This window comes from Mixophyes fleayi, chromosome 11 (genome assembly GCF_038048845.1).
Source record: "Mixophyes fleayi isolate aMixFle1 chromosome 11, aMixFle1.hap1, whole genome shotgun sequence".
Classification (NCBI taxonomy): Eukaryota; Metazoa; Chordata; class Amphibia; order Anura; family Limnodynastidae; genus Mixophyes; species Mixophyes fleayi.
In genome coordinates, this window is record NC_134412.1 from 92,265,438 (window position 1) to 92,283,243 (window position 17,806).

The following is a 17,806-nucleotide window of genomic DNA, read 5'->3' on the forward strand; positions in this document are numbered from 1 at the left end:
AGGAAAAAAGAAGCATTTCGAGACTAGCATTTTTATTTTTTTCTATGGTTTATGTTTGTAGGGGTTAATAAAAATTTAAAAGAATGTTTTTTTCTTTAGATCTTATTATTCAGCTTGGTGTATACATTTTGTTGTCTATAGAACAGTAGGAAAACTACTATATGTTTGGTCACATGGCACAGAACTTATATTGTGAATTGGTGAAAATCATATCATAGTGATGGATAACGCACATTTAGGCATAGGGATCAGTGTTTCCAAACCATGTGCTAGTAGTACTTACGTTCTGTCTGTGACCCTTGCAATCACTTTTACAATTGCAAAAACATCTTGTCTGAATAATCTGTAAATAGGTAAGTGCTGTGATGAATGGTTTAAAATTGTGTCTCTTTTAAAGCATAGCCCTAATTTAAAAACAAAACACAATCGTTGGTATAACAACCTGAATTAATGTGAATTTACAGCTTCTCAAGCACAGGATAGGGGAGATAGGTTTCTTATAGGAACATCCCCCTCCTCCATCCTGACTATCCTGTTTCCTTTGTTAATTCCCTGCCCCCTCTCCATACTTTCCTTGTCGCTCTTCCTCCTTTATCTTACTGCTGCAGAGACAGCCTGCTACAGTATGTGATTATCTAATATGCTATAGAGATCAAAGCCTTACTAATGATCATGCCAAATTGCTGCATGTGAAAAAAGACTTATACAGAATGTGCTAGAATCTCCAATTTCCATTTTTTCCCCCACTAAGAATGGAGTAGATATCAGTAATATGTGTTATTAGAATGATTTATGGGGAGCTAGCTAGTTTGTTGAGTGAGTACCGATGGGTACAGCAAGAAGGGGAGATTTACTAACAAAGTGTAATTGTGCAGTAACCTATTGCAACCAATCGGCAATTGGCTTCAAACCATCTAATACAAGCTGAGCTGACCACATCCTATGGCTTGCTCAATAGCATCACAGTCCATTTGTCAGGTTAGCTCACGAATAGATGAGTAAGATCCCGCTGTCTCGACTGGTATTGGCTAGACTTCTCTAGAGGCACTGAGTCTATCAAGGTGGAAGGTATTCACCAGAGACTCCCGCAAGGGAATTTGGGCTTCAGCGGTTTCCACCCTGCAGGTTGCGGCCCTCCAGGGAAGTTCCCAGTGAGACAGATGGAGAACAGGTTGAATAGCAGAAGAAATCCAATTCGGACATCAAATGGTGATAATAATGATTACCACTTTATTATAAAATATAATACAAAGTTCACTGAAGGTTGAATAAACTGTAGATGATGATCACAATAATATACAGAGAGGAGGAACCATCAGTAAAGTTCAGTAATGCAGACTGAATGCCTAATAAGCAAAGTCACCACTTTTACCACTAAGGAGTGGAACATAATACAAAGTTCAATGAAGTTACTGGAGATGAACAGATCAACGAAATCCAGATATGCAGCAGCGATGGGTCACTACTCACTACGGATATGTAAAACGAGCCAGCACTAGACAACGATGTTGATAGGGTAGATAGCAAGCGTTGTTCCTACGGCAGGTACAGTGAGGTCAGCAGAGTCAGGTATATATACAGCAGCGATGAGCCACAGCTTACCACGAATCCGCAGTAGTCAACGGTGTAGCCAGGATAGATGACAGGCAATGATCTTAGCGATTGCCACGATAATGGAACTGGTGCACTAGGATCAGCATAGTCCAAATATATGCAGCAACGAAGGGCCACAGCTTACCACAGGGATATGGAACAAAACAGCAGTAGTCAGCGGTGCAGACAGGATGAATAGCGGGCGTTGATTATAACGAGTACCACGGTAGTGGAACTGGTGCACAGAGATCAGCAGAGTCCAGATGTATACAGCAACAATGAGCCACAGCTTACCATGGGGATGTGGAACGAAACAGCAGTAGTCAGCGGTGCAGACGGGATGAATAGTGGGGCGTTGATCATAACGAGTACCACGGTAGTGGAACTGGTGCACAGAGATCAGCAGAGTCCAGATGTATACAGCAACAATGAGCCACAGCTTACCATGAGGATGTGGAACAAAACAGCAGTAGTCAGCGGTGCAGACGGGATGAATAGCGGGCGTTGATCATAACGAGTACCACGGTAGTGGAACTGGTGCACAGAGATCAGCAGAGTCCAGATGTATACAGCAACAATGAGCCACAGCTTACCATGGGGATGTGGAACGAAACAGCAGTAGTCAGCGGTGCAGACGGGATGAATAGCGGGGCGTTGATCATAACGAGTACCACGGTAGTGGAACAGGTGCGCACAGGTCAGCGGAGTCCAGACACACAGCAGCGATGAAGCACAGCTACCACAAAGATGTGGAACACGGCAGCAGTAGTCAGTGGTGCAGGCCGAGTAGGCAGTGGATATTGATCACAGCGATTACCACGGTAGTGGAACAGGTGCGCAAAGGTCAGCGGAGACCAGACACAACAGCGTTGAAGCACAGCTACCACAGAGATGTGAAACACGGGGGGCATCAGAATCAGGTCAGGTATGACTTGAAGAACCAGCAATGAAAGGATGAAATGAGGGGTCTTATAAAGGTAGGCCGACCAGTAGCAGAACTTACTAACACGCAGGTGAGGTAATCACAGGTACAAGGCATAGCTGACAGCCTGTACTAAGAAGAGAGATTTAAAGTAAAAGTTAGTGTTTAGAGGCTCGGGTGGAGATACCCGGGGAACGGAGTGTGACACTATTGTTCACATATGTCAATCACCAAATTGTGCGATATTAATAGAGTTCAGCACTCTGGGTCACTTTCATCATCACTGATGCCCAAGTGCAGTCATCCAGTCAGGAGATGAACTGAAAGAATTAACTTTTTAATTGTAGACTGGTGCATTTTTCTTGTAATGGGGGGGGGGGAAGTAAAATGTAAGCAAATGCAATATGTAGTACCATGTTGGTTTGTTTGTTTTTTTTAATCAGTCCTCTTCAAAGGAAACCTGTACTGAGGGCCTTGTGCATTATATAGCTAGCAAAAAGTAAAAACTTTATTGCTGTGAGACCATGTTCTCCTGAGAGAGAGCCCTTTTTTAATGTATGTTAAGATTGTGGAGGTAACATCAATATTGACATATATGAATCCAGTTCCTTGTCTTACAAACGTAAATGAACAAACCGTCTATAATACAATTGTACTTTAAACATGAGTGGAGGAAAAGGGAGGGGCGCGAGTAGAAGGCAGGAAAGTGCAACGGTGAACTATAAAGACAAGTACACACTAGCGAGATAATCTACAACCAGCACAGGAAGCGGGAAAAGGAACAGGTATCCAATAGCAGTGATCTGAAGGAATGATTAACAGCTGTGTCTAAGATGCAATGATTGAACACATTAGACAGCTGATTCCAACATGGCTGCGCCCAGTGACGTAATTACCTAAGTTTCCAATCTCAAGTCACGGATGCAACTGAGGCAGATCGTGGCCACACGGACTGATAACGCAGACCAGTGTCTCTGTCTGATCCTAACAGTGATCCCTGTAGATCTCCTTAAAGTCTATCCTGCTAGCCTAAATTGTGATAAAGTCTTTGCATCTATCTGTCATGAAAAAAAAATTATGTAATCTAAAAATCAATCCGACGAAACCATTCTTCAAGTGATGGAGGGTAGCGTGACCGCCTTAACACACCTGCTCAAAAACATGACTTCAATTTCTCTTGGTGGAGGCCAGGAGGGAAGTCTGCATTTAGTATAAATGTAGTTGGAGGTGAAGGCACTGAAGAAATGCACTTTCGATTTCTAAATTTTCTCCAACAGTCAAGTATAGACTCTATATTTTGGGGGGGCCAAGGCAATATGGACAAGGGTATCTCCAGGTTGGATTACTCTATTTCCACCCATTACTTAGTCCCATCCCTCCTGATTCTATATATAGCATAATTACATGGCAATAGCTGCAAACGGCCAACCTTCTGATTTAACCTGTTTGTAATAAAGTGCAAGTGAAACAAAGTGTATGGTTTGTTATAGTGCTGTGTGAAAACTCCCTCTAGTGGCAGGTATAAAAAATTTAATTGTTTTTTCAAACAGTCAGGTGCTGTAGATGTTGAGCACTGAGATTGTGATGTTTTGAAACACTAAATAAGTTATTGTCTTGGATTGACTTTGGTAGTAAGTGAAAAGTATAGAGTGCCATTAGATGGGATTCATACATCCACAAAGACTATAGTAGGCTAATAACCGTTTCAGGAGAGCTTGGTCTTCTGCTTTCTGCCAAGACTGAGAAAGTATCAGCTCAAATGATGTATAGTGCAAATGACTGTAGAGCAGTGCTACCCTTGGGAAGTACCAATATGCCCCCCCCACCCCATGTCTAAAGGAAAAAGCTTGCAAATATCTTATTGGCGTGCAATATATGATGATAACACAGAGTGTTTCTGGTCTGCACACAGTAAAAGAAATAGAGAGTCCTGGGTATGGTATGTCTTTCTAATGTTTTAAAGCAGGCATTGCTTGGTAAATGCGGTCCTTGTAGAGAGAGAGAAGGCAGCTGAACGCCAGGCTACAGGGCTGAGTAAATTGCAAATAGTATTGCCTGGGTAAGAGATAGCTATGTTGGTGTTGACAGTCTCACCTGGATAGGATGGGACTTTTTTTATGTGCCTGTTGGCACTTGGAGTAGCGGTCTTTGCTACTAGTATATCCGTAAATCACAGCTTGGGAGAAAGCCTTTTATTTAGTGGCCAATCTTTATGTATTTTGCTTTCTCCCTGGCCAGCTTTCCCCAGACCTCACTGTAGCAGAGTTGTGAAATATAGAAATCAGTTTTATAGCTCAACTCGAAAACTGAGATGAGCTGTCGGTGTAGAGTTCCAGACTCGCTTACTTTATATCTCATGGCTAGCCCTGGAGTGAGCATAGTGTAGTAAATGCCTTCTCTCCAGGTTAGATTGCACAGAAAATGTGTTAAATGCTAATTACATAGATACAAACTGCAATCTTGGAAACAGGTTCTCTTAAACTTAGGTGAAAGACACTACTGTTTTTTATTACATTATGTACAACTATTTTGTACAATTGTAGGGCTCACATAATTTTGAAATAGAAAATTGAAATGTAACATGAAGCTTACTACTCAATCCATTGAAGTCAGCAGGAGCTGTAGGACAAGTAAGTGCTTTATAAACATCACAATTACAAATTCTGTTATAGACCATGGATTCACATATACTACAATACAATATATTGTATATTGTGTTGGCCTATCCACAGCACTGGAGCCTTCCATGACTATGGACAGATCAGTATAACTTTATTTCTAGGTTACTAGGTAGAGGAACCAGTGTTTGCAGCGCACACACAAAATCAATAGCTAAGTGCAATAGTCTATCTCTAATTCCAACGGCATTTATAATTCCGTATGTGACATACGGGAACCCTATACTCCTGTACAACTTTTTTTCTGTTTAAAGTGTTCTTGAACCTGAAGCACAGTCTCTAGTGGATTGTATATAGCACTTACTAGTCTAATGCCAACCCCACCTGCTGTGTTACACCTACACTACTGTGCTCCCTCCAAAAGTGCTCTCGCACAGACGAACGCCTCTGGAGGAAATCCTCGTTCCCTAGCCGACTTCCTTCACTTCAAATTTATTCTCTCCTCCTTCTGCTCTGCCCTGTCCCTTGCTAAACAATCCTTCTTTAAGTCCCTTATCTCTTCTCAGTCCTCCAATCCCCGCCGCCTCTTTGCCACATTCAATTCCCTCCTCTCCCCCCCCCCCCTCCCACTGTCCCGCCTTCCCTCTCTGCGTCTGACTTCGCCTCCTTTTTCTCTTCCAAAATTTAAGCCATCAGACAGAACATCTCCTCCTCCCATCCCTCTCCCGCCACCCTCACCGCTTCACCTCCCCCTATCAACCGGCTCTGGTGCTCCTTCATCCCTACATCAGGTGAAGAAGTTCGCTCCCTTATTCTTTCCTCTCCACCCTCTACCTGTCCTCTTGATCCCATCCCCTCCCACCTCCTTCGCTCTCTCTCTCCTACTGCCTGCTCTTACCTCACACACCTCTTCAACCTATCACTCTCCTCTGGCGTTGTCCCATCCTCATTCAAACACGCTCTTATCTCCCCTATCCTCAAGAAACCCAATCTTGACCCCACCTCTCTTGCAAACTACTGCCCTATCTCTCTTCTCCCATATGGCTCTAAACTACTTGAGCGGATTGTCTGCTGCCGCCTCACCAGGCACCTCTCTGACAACTCCCTCCTTGACCCTCTCCAATCCGGCTACCACCCCCTCCACTCCACCGAAACAGCCCTGGCTAAAATCACTAATGATCTCCTATCAGCCAAATCCAAGGGTCACTTCTCTATACTTATCCTCCTTGACCTCTCCGCGGCCTTCGACACTGCGGACCATCCCCTCCTGCTGCAAACTCTTCTCTCTCTCTGCCTCTCTGGTCCTGTCCATGCCTGGTTCACCTCATATCTTGCTAACCGCTCCTTCTCTATCCACGTCTGGTTCTTCCTCCACCCCCTCCCCTCTCCCTGTAGGAGTCCCTCAGGGCTCTGTTCTTGGCCCTTTACTCTTTTCACTGTATACTTCCACCCTTGGGGCTCTCATCTCCTCATTCGGTCTTCAGTATCACCTATATGCTGATGATATTCAACTATACATCTCTTCTCCTAATCTTTCCTCCTCCCTCCTCTCTCGTGTAACTGACTGCCTCTCAGCTATCTCCTCCTGGATGTCCTCACGCTTTCTTAAAATTAACATCTCCAAAACTGAACTCATTGTCTTTCCCCCACCCAGATTCCCTTCCCACCACGACCTCTCCATTGTTGTTAACAACTCCACTATCTCCTCTGTCACCCAACTCCGCTGCCTGGGAGTCACTCTTGACTCCTCTCTCTCTTTTGCCCCCCACATCCAATCCCGCATCTGTCCCTTCCTCTCTCAAGAGGCCACCAAAACTATCATCCATGCTCTCATCATCTCCCGCCTCGACTACTGCAACCTCCTCCTAACTGGCCTCCCCTGCTCCCACCTCGCCCCCCCTCCGCTCTATACTCAATGTGGCTGCGAGACTTATCTTCCTCTCACGCCGTTCCTCTGCCTCCCCTCTCTGTCTTGCTCTACACTGGCTCCCCTTCCCCTATAGAATCCTTTTCAAACTCCTTACCACCACCTACAAGGCTCTCTCCCAGTCTACTGCCCCTTATATCTCTAACCTCCTCTCCATTCACACTCCTGCCCGCTCCCTGCGCTCAGCCAATGACCGTCGCCTCTCCTCCACTCTGATCACCTCTTCCCACTCTAGAATCCAAGACTTCTCCCGCGCTGCCCCCCTTCACTGGAACAACCTCCCTCGCTCCATCCGTCTCTCACCCAACCTGTGCTCCTTCAAGCTGGCACTTAAAACTCACCTGTTCCTTAAGGCCTACCAACCATCCACTTAACCTCTCATCTCTTCGGTTCTCCCCTTTGCCTCACTGGCTCCCTTCTGTGCCTGATTCTGTTTACCCTCCCTTAGGATGTAAGCTCGTATGAGCAGGGCCCTCTTTCCTTCTGTCTCCTTACCTGTTCTTCCACTCCGTCTCTACTGTATTTGCCTGCCCGGAGTTTACGAAGTATTGGTATTTTATGTTTAATGTTCTGTACTGTTTTTCCCTGTATGGTCTACTGTTTGTACTGTGTACGGCGCTGCGGAAACCATGTGGCGCCTTACAAATAAACAATAATAATAATAATAATAATAATATTCTGATGTAGTGAGGGGACTAGATGAAAAATTCAGTACAGCCATTTATTTATATTATGTGTGTGTAAAATTTGTAATTCTATAATTTCCTCCCTGCAGATTGTCACAATATTTAGCCAGCATGCAAATATAGGTTTGATTTCTGTGTCAGTGGGAAGTCTGGTGCTGAGGATGATCAGAAACAGAGAAACATGAGAGCAGGTACAATGAAGCTGTCCCATATTGTTCATATCCAGTACAGTTTTTAAGTCGAGCAACAATGTCCTGGCTTGAGGGAATCTAGTTGCAACCATTAGTAACACAAGTATTACCGGCATTGTATAGTTGCTGGGGATGAGTGCAGATGTTGACATGTCTGTCATTGTTTTAAATTACTATCAGGAGTTTATATTGCAACATTTATGAAAAGTTGAGCAAAGGAAAAAGTGGTGTTGCAAATCTGATTCTAAAGCTGGCAACACACATTACCAAAGCCCCATTACATGTGAACAGTTTTATGGAATTGATAGTGAGTAAAGTGAATATTTGATGTGAATTTATATATAAACAAGTTAACCCGTGCATGATACTCATGCATTCTAGTCAAATCAAGCTACTTAAGGTGTTAAAAAGGTTCTTGTCATGCATTTGGGCCATAGCCCAGGCCTCAACCACCAACCACTCCCCGCTGTCACCCCCGGCAACCACCAACCACTCCCAACTGTCACTTCTCCTTCAAGAAATATATATATATTTTTTTAAAATCTTTATAAACACTTTTAACAATTAACAAATTAAATTAACAAATTAAAAACATCTTAGTATACCAAATTTCAGCCCTTTCTGAATTTTTTTTCCCACACACACTAAGAATTTAGTAGGTCAGTGTATAACTTCGCCCACCAGGTGGTGCTGCAGCTTGGTTTTATTTTTTACACACACAGACTAACACACGCCACTAGACATTTATATTATAGATAGTGTATTATTGAATTAATAATGTACATGAAATAACAAGTGTATTTATACTTGACTAAATATGTCCACCATGCTCTTGTACTGCACTGTAGAAGACGCCATTTTAGGAGGGAGGGGCTTCTCTAACTCAGCAGGCAGGATCTGAGCTATTACTTTACAGAAATTCATCTGGATTGGTGGATTCATTAACAGGAGCAGTGATGTCACAGTGACTAAAATTATCATCATCACATGAATCAATTCTCAGCGTTTTGAACCCTTTAAGATTCCATAAGGACACTGCCCTAAAGATGAGGGGAGGATCTTCTGCTTTTCTGTTGTGGTGTGGGTAGATAATAATGTACCCTTTTAACCTGTTAAGTCAGCATAGAATATATCTGAAAATTAAAATTTTGGGTTGTAGATCTGGACGTATCTGCCAGGATAGCAGGGGTGTCAGTTGTCGGGGCCCTGTGTAGCTCCCACCTGTGTTGTATCTGGCGTTGCTTCCCTCTGTCATATAGCGCAGTGTCTGCGGTCAGCAGGGAGCATAATGAGCTCCCTGATGTTTGACCACCAGCAAGTTTGCCTTTAAAAGCCGTTGCCGCTTTAAATTTCCCTGGCAAAGTTGCCAATTTCCAGTGACTTGCAGAAACCGAAGCTTCATGCATTTACCCCCGCTATTTCGATACAAATGCCTTTGTCAAATTACATAACTGAGACACAAATAACATTATATAACCGGTGACCAAGTCCAATCAACCTAACCAATCATAATACATTCTGTCAAATTATGCCCACCTGAACTTTTAATATCTAAAGGTTGTGAGGCAGTTAAAAACATTCTTTCTTGAAGAAGATGAGTTCCTCAGTAGCCACTATGGTTTAAAGGGTGGACATGATCAATAACCAGGCCGTGTATATAGCAACAGGTTCTATCTGAACTGACTGTGAGACAATAGTTTTACATTTTGAAGAAAAAAAAACTGAAGTATATGGGGGGGATATAAATATGAGATGCATTGAAACTTCTTATAATGGACCATTTATTGTATCTCCTTAAATCTGTTGTGAGACGCAGTGGTGAAGTGTTGCAAAAAGGTTTAAGACTGCACATGAGGCTTTAATGGTTTCGGATGTTGTGCTTTTAATAATGCAACATTCAACTGAGACTTTACAAATCACGTATAGGAGGCAGCTGATGGAATAGAAACCTATAAAGGGCATTTACAGCCCCTTGGGCATGAAATCTTCCTGTGTTGTTCAATGGGAAACATCTGTGGTTGCTCTGTGTGACTAATAGTAGCTGCAAGCACTATATACAGGTGTGTGTAAAGCATTTGCTACATAGTTGTGTAATTGGAAGAACACAGATTGAGCGCTCACTTGTGATATCTGATAACAGTTGTATGTACAATCTATTGAAAGCTGTTATTGGTCATTAAACAATTGCATGGTTATCATCAAAGCCTAGTAATCCATTATTACGTCAGTCAATAGTAGTAAAACAGGATAATGGTTTTAAAAATAGTAATTAGCAGTTTAGCATTCACAGTATACAGGTATAAATAATTCTAGCCATATTTTATATCACAAGGGTTAAATATTACATAAATGGCACATAATAAAACTATCGCAATCATGTGATTAAAATCATAACAAATAAGTCCCAATTGTTCTGGCATCTAAATCGCCACTAATTTGTCTTAGGTTAGAAAATTAATAGCAGCAGGACTGGAATATATTGTCCAAAGGTAGGACAGGGATTGGAACCGGATACTTGTGGTCTTTATGGTTTATTGATGTCCTCCTATTATTATTATTATTATTATTATTATTATTATTATTATTATCCTTTATTTGTTAGGCGCCACAAGGTATCCGCAGCGCCGTACATGGTACAAGCAGTAGACTATACAGGGTAAAACAATACAGAACAATAAACACAAAGTACCAGAACTTCAGAAACTCCATGCAGGCAAATACTGTAAAGACGGAGCGGAAGAACAGGTCTGGAGACAGGAGGGGAGAGGGGCCCTGCTCATACGAGCTTACATCCTAAGGGAGGGTAGACAAAATCAGGCACAAGAGGGAGCCAGTGAAGCAAAGGGGAGAGAAAAAGGAGCCAGTGAGAAACAGAAGAGGTGAGAGGTTAAGTGGATGGTTGGTAGGCCTTAAGGAACAGGTGAGTTTTAAGTGCCCGCTTGAAGGAGCACAGATTGGGTGATAGACGGATGGAGCGAGGGAGGTCGTTCCAGTGAAGGGGGGCAGCTCGGGAGAAGACTTGTATTCTAGAGTGGGAAGAAGTAATCAGAGTGGAGGAGAGGCGGCGATCATTGGCTGAGCGCAGGGAGCGGGCGGGAGTGTGGATGGAGAGGAGGTTAGATATATAAGGGGCAGTAGACTGGGAGAGAGCCTTGTAGGTGGTGGTGAGGAGTTTGAAAAGGATTCTGTAGGGGAAGGGGAGCCAGTGTAAGGCAAGACAGAGAGGGGAGGCAGAGGAGGAGCGGCGTGAGAGGAAGATGAGTCTCGCAGCCGCATTAAGTATAGAGCGGAGGGGGGCGAGGTGGGAGCAGGGGAGGCCAGTAAGGAGGAGATTGCAGTAGTCGAGGCGGGAGATGATGAGAGCATGGATGACAGTTTTGGTGGCATCTTGAGAGAGGAAAGGACGGATGCGGGCAATGTTACGGAGTTGGAAGCGACAGGCTTGGGCAAGGGATTGAATGTGGGGGGGCAAAAGAGAGAGAGGAGTCAAGAGTGACTCCTAGGCAGCGGAGTTGGGTGACAGAGGAGATAGTGGAGTTGTTAACAGTTATAGAGAGGTCATAGTGGGAAGGGCGTCTGGGTGGGGGAAAGACAATGAGTTCAGTTTTGGAGATGTTAATTTTAAGAAAGCGTGAAGACATCCAGGAGGAGATGGCTGAGAGGCAGTCAGTAGCTCCTAGCTCCGGTTATACTTGCTCCAAAGTTAGTGTAGAGAAAACAGGGAAAACCAAGAAGATGACACGCTGTCTGTAAGAAGTCCGGCGTGCGTTCTGTGGTGGAACGTACGTAACTATTTCCGAGTTGTGATCTGTCAGCAAGCTGACTACCCAACGCGTTTCATTGTGTGATCATGACTTCCTCAGGGGAAATTGTGTGTAGCTATCCGGCTGTCAGATGTTATATAGTCCTCCCCTCTGTATTATCATAATTAATCCATGCCCATTCTAATTAAGACAACCTCTCAGTCTCAATGAGGTAGAGTTAAACACTATAAACAAAAAGAATCTCAAATAATAAAAAAAAATACATAAACTAAACTACTGTCTAAAGAAGACCAAAATGAAACTATAATTGACTATGCTTACTAAAATGACACACAAAATAATCAGTATACTTCTATGAATACAAACAAAACAATAAAAAATAGTCTAAATAATTTCAAGCTCTCTCCTTCAATCTAATTTGCTGAGTTCTGCCGTGTTCCAAAATTTTTTTAAAATGGCTCGAACTGGCAGAATTATAAAAATGAAAATTTTGCAATAACTCATAAGTTTAGATGACTGATTGGGTGAGTCATACACTGACACTGATAATCACATGACTAGTCTAACATGTTCACACCTATTTCTTACTTTTTACAAATATGTTTATGTTTTATATCACACATCAACATGTTTATCTATTTGTTCTTAGTCTGTGTTGATATTTTTAGACTGCACCCCATGGGGTATTGTCTGTGGTGTCTACAGATTTTACACAACGTGTAATGATTACCGATGTAATTATATTGTTAATATATTGTCATTTGTGTTTTATTTATGTATGCAGTTTGATCAAATCATTTGCATGTGCTGATTTTTATACTGCAGTAAATATTATCAACATTTATTTATATAATCAGAATCTATTTACAATTCAGACAACACAGTAATAAAACAAACCCGGGTATTAAAGACAGAGAGGTAAGAGGGACCTGCTCACAAGCTTACATTTTATGGGACAATAGAGGTTTAATACATGAGGGTAACTGACACATAATGCAGGTTGCTCCAGTCAGACTTCAATAGAAATAAGTCCTTAGTAGGGCTATATGATCCAGTTACACAGCAATATTTGACTGAGAATAAATGTAAGGTTCGGTGCACTGTAGAGTAGTAGTAATCAGGAAGAGTAGCCCATGGAGTTTAAGAAGGGTGCTCAGGAATTTGATAAATTTGGTGAGTTTTCCGGGAATACTTGAAGGTTTGCAGACTCAGAGAAAGTCTTGTTGTATGAGGGAGGGAACTCCCAAAAGCGTCCTGTAATTAGGAATGTGGATGAGAGATGCAGATTTTGGACACAGTGAAGGGGGGAGTTGAGTTTTTTTTTATAAAACAAGGGTGGAGATTTATAGATTTATATTGGTGCAGTTTTGTTAGTAGCTTTGTGTGTTAACAGAGGTATTTTATATTGGATTTGGTATACTACAGGTAACCAATATAGGGATGGACAAAGCAGAATAGCAGTACAGGAATTGGAATAAAATACATCTCTGCATTTGAAGGCCAGAGTTGCTGCCAGATCTTTGTATGCAGTGGATATAATAAGTCTGCAGGTGTTTATGATGTAAAGGCTGGGTTACTAGATTTCTTAATGAATTTAGGAACCATTAGTTGCTTCTGAAAGTAGAGTGCAGTTGATGAAAGCTGTAAACTGCAGGGGTAAGAAGTCTTCCGGGTATTTATAGATTGTAAGCTTGCCAGCAGGGCCTTCTTACCTGTTTGTATTACCCAGTACCCACTGTTTTATTACTGTGTTGCTTCCCAATTGTAAAACGCTGTGCAATTTGCAGTCAATACAGAAATAAATGATCATGATTTGGGCAATTCATCCAGCTTTTGAAGGATGAACATGCAGTATCACTACATCCGGACTCTAGGGACATACAGCTAAGATCCCCTAACATATTACAATGATAAAACAAAATTGCAGATTGAGTTCATAAAGTGCATCAATCTTGCCAACGTGAATTTGGTGTGTCGTTCCAAAAACTATATCCCCCATAGTCTGTAATTGACATTATCATCAGTTGTGTGATGCAGTGTCTTGTCAATGATTTGTTTCTATAGAACAAGCCCAGTTTTAAATACATTTTGGATGCCAGGGTGTCTATATGCAAACCAAATGAAGGTTTAGGATCAAACCATAGCCCCAAATACTGATGAAGTGAGATTAATGCTGGCTCTAATCAGTAGATTAGGTGTGGTGCATTTAGCAAGTTTGCACTTTGTCCCAAATAGCATGAATACTGTTTTAGTTCTTTTGAGTTAACCAATGTTAGCCAACCTTAAGAAAACAAGCAATTTTATAAATGTTATCATATCTGTCACTCATGACATCCCATTAATGGTTTAGTATAAAAGTCCATGTGCTTTTAGGACTGATTCTAGCAGTGATGGTTTAGAGTTCTATAAACACTAAGGGCCTGAGTCATTAAGAGGAGCAAGGCCAAAAAAGGAGTAAGTAAGTTTGCTCCTGGACAAACCGTGTTACAATGCATGGGGTGCAAATTGGTTTATTATTTTGCATACACGTTAAATACTGGCTACTTTTCATGCAGCACACAAATACTTCATTGGTTTATTTTTACAGTGAAATGTAAATTTGATCTAGGGCATGCTCTACCCCAACTATAAATCTGTCCCCACATTTTAAATTTATCTCCCCCTTCAATGCAACATGGTTTTGCCAAGGTGCAAAGTTAGTTAGATTTTTATGCTTTTGCTCTCTTTAATGACTCAGGCCCTCAGTAATCAGGGCTTAGACCACGGGGTGGAGTTATGTACTTAGTATCATGAGTCATTTCCAGACTGCTTCCTTCCTTATAGTGCATTATGCTATATACATTACAGCATCTCTGGTGCATAGTATTATAATAATGTTGTTATAATAAATGTGATTTCTATGTCTTTCTCTTATGACAGTGTCAGATGTAGTTGATTCTCATGTATCTGTGATCAAACTCACCTTTTTAGCCATTCATTTACATTGAAGGGCTTGTTCACATCGTGTTATGCTTTTGAAGGATACTTTTAAATGTGTAACTTTTTTTCAGCATCTATCACGCATTTTCAAAAACTTAAATGTAAACAAAAAGCATTTTATGCTGAGGACACGCAGAGTTTATTTAAACACAATGAATTATGAGGGTTTGTACATGAACCTGCACAGTGACTGTAATGTGTTATTAGAGAATAAGAAGTAACGAGCATCTGCTTACTAAGGGGTCTATTTACTAATGAGCAGTGGTAACACTCGTTATGCATTACTGAAAATCGATGTGATACATAACGCAGTCCCCCCGCTATTTACTATGCTGGGGCTGCTCAGCCCAGCTTAGTCTCCCCTCCTCCACAATGCTTTTTACTGTAATCCGGCAGCCTATCGCTAAAGTTCACAAGTGTGCATGTTGATCTGAACATGAACACAATAGTGCCCCTCCCCCCAAGATGGCGTTAGTTTGCAGAAAAAAGCAATGCTGTTTACTGCCCTATAAATTACTAACATCACAGTCCCCATACAGTCCTATGGGGACTACGGTAACCAACTGAAGGTAGATTAATGCAGGAGACTGGCCCTTTAATGGAGAAAAATGCTGTTCTTTCCATTTTTATGGCTGAATGCACCTTTTGTAAATTAAATGTGTTTGTATGTGAACACAAACCTTAGGCTCTTTACCCACTGGCCCAACACTCATGGCATCACACATCACAACTGCATTTGACATGCTGTGGTTATGAGTGTTTGCACTGCGGGTCGATGGAGGATTCTACAATGACCAAAATATGTAACCAATTGAGCTGCAATGCAAGAGCTCCAGACCGCAAGAACAAATGCCAGTGGGTTTTAAAGAGATCCTCTACAATTGTTATGCTTAATAAGTGCTCTCTTTACCATAAAGTATGACAGTGATGGTAGCAGCGTGTTTCATTACTTCCCTTGTATTCATATTCACACTCTGCATTCAGCAGCCTGCACCCATCACTGGTCTCATACACTTCTGCTCGAGCTTTCATCTACTGTCTAATAGAATATTACTTGTTATTAATATGCAGGATTTTCCTAATTTGCAGTTTTGCTTCCTTTGAACAGGTTGTTATACGTGTGTCATCTACAAGTAAGTGCGGCTTTTTTTTGTTTTTTTTTGTTTTTTTTAGTGAATATGGACAGATTAGGCAAATGTAATGTTTGTTGTTGTACCCAAATGCACCTAGAGGCTGTGGGCCTTCTCAAATTGTGCCGAAATGTCCGGTGCTTCCATGTACACAATGTGACCCAGAGATTCTTCTGGTTTTACTTTGTTTGTATCATTCACTCTATATGGGGTTTTATTTGTCCATGCTGGACACTATCATTGTACTGATTTATTTATGTGACAAGACTGAGGGGTGTTAACAGTGTTATTCCTATCATCCCTCCCCTACCCCTGCTGTGCAATTATGCAGCCTCACACTGCAGCCTGGGTTGGGACCATGATGACATGAATCACACCTCTGAGACCTCCCAGTAGGCAAATATGAAACATACGGGTCACCGTTGGTCACAATTACATTGAATTTACACTTGAATATAACAATGGTCTATTACATCCAAGTACTGGTGGTCTTTGTGATGGAGTCTCTATGAGGGTAGTAGATAAAGGTGTCATCGGGCTTTTGGTCACCTGGACTCTGACTTGAAGACCAGAGTTTCAGTTTTCATATGCATAAACCGACTTCTGTGTCAGACAATTTCTTGGAGACCAACTTTACATGAGAAACATTCATTCTTCTACACAAAATTGAGACTACAAAGAAGCCAAAATATTTATAGTGGTACATACTTGCATACTCTCCCTAAACATAACTCAGCCCACAGCATTGCTGCCTCCACTGCGTGTAGGTGATAGCTACATTTTAAAAGATTAAACTGGTCAGTGGGATCAGCTGGAGGGGTTGAGGGTGTACCTGATATTTTTCGGATTAAGAGCACAAGAGGGCCTAGTGGAAAAAAAAAGATTTAATTTTGTAGGACGGAGCTAACAGGAAAATACACATCACATATATTGTGTTTATCACCTTCCAGCTGCACGTTTGCTGGAAAACACTATTCTAGGTGCACATCGAACTATGTATAGGAAACACTCAATAGTGCTGCATAAACAACACAGACCTGAAGCCCCCTCACTCTCTTGATTAACATAAATCGGTCTAAGATTAGCAGTATTTTAGGAGGGAAATGTAACAGTTATAATTAAAGTGGTGTATGTTGAACTTTGATGTGTTTCTGCCACACACTCACATATATTAGCGCAGAGTGATTTTATGCAGGATGACCCACCAAAGTACTATCATTGGAAGTTATTTAATAAAAAATATAGGTAAGGTGGAAAAAGCCTTAAACATGTTTTTTTTAGGTGTAGTTAAATATCCTTCTCCTGGCTAATATAATGGATACAAGCACCAATGTACTTTCCCCAATACTTTCTGCTATTCCTTCAGGTTATGGAATATGTCCTTTCAAGAGAACAACCACATGGATGGCCAAATAAGATCAGTATATCCTTAGCCTCCTATCGGGGCCTGGTAGTGTGGTACCGTAGTGGCGATACCTACAGGCAGATAACTGACTAATCAATTGGGCAAATCTATTGATTTACTTGTACAGAATGAAAACAAACACAATATAAACGCTTGCTATTGTATTTTATTTATTTTTTATTAAATTATATTTAGAAATGACTCCATAAGCTTTTAATCAAAGTATAACAGTACGGTTCTATGAGAGAATAATGTAGCCTGTACCAACACAAAATCTGCAGTAGATAAAACTAAAGTGCAATAACATATAAAAAAAGAAACACGCCTTTGCAGAGGCAAACAAAATATCACTTTTATTTTAACAGTGGTACAAAAATACCACATAAAACCCATCATGACTACAGCCCAAGCTCACTTCTAAAAAACATTTTTCAATTTAAACGGACCAGTCATCGTTCCTTTGCCTTGTGCACTATGTAGTAAGCAAAAAAGGGGGGGCTGCTCCTTGGACCCGCTTCACCTGGAAGAGAGCATGTTATTCAGGCTTCCCCCAGCCTGCACAAAAAGAGGACTGTGAGGTATAGAGGAAGC

General features: G+C 41.6%; 1 protein-coding gene across 4 annotated transcripts in view; it reads left to right on the top strand.

The window, feature by feature from the left end:
• GRAMD1B (GRAM domain containing 1B) overlaps positions 1–17,806 on the top strand; it is a 301,019-nt gene that overhangs the window by 1,414 nt on the left and 281,799 nt on the right. For all 4 annotated transcript variants that reach the window (XM_075190311.1, XM_075190312.1, XM_075190313.1 and 1 more), the window contains exons 2-3: positions 7,836–7,937; positions 15,789–15,813. The gene's annotated coding sequence lies outside the window, so the exon portion shown is untranslated. The remainder of the gene's footprint in view (positions 1–7,835; positions 7,938–15,788; positions 15,814–17,806) is intronic.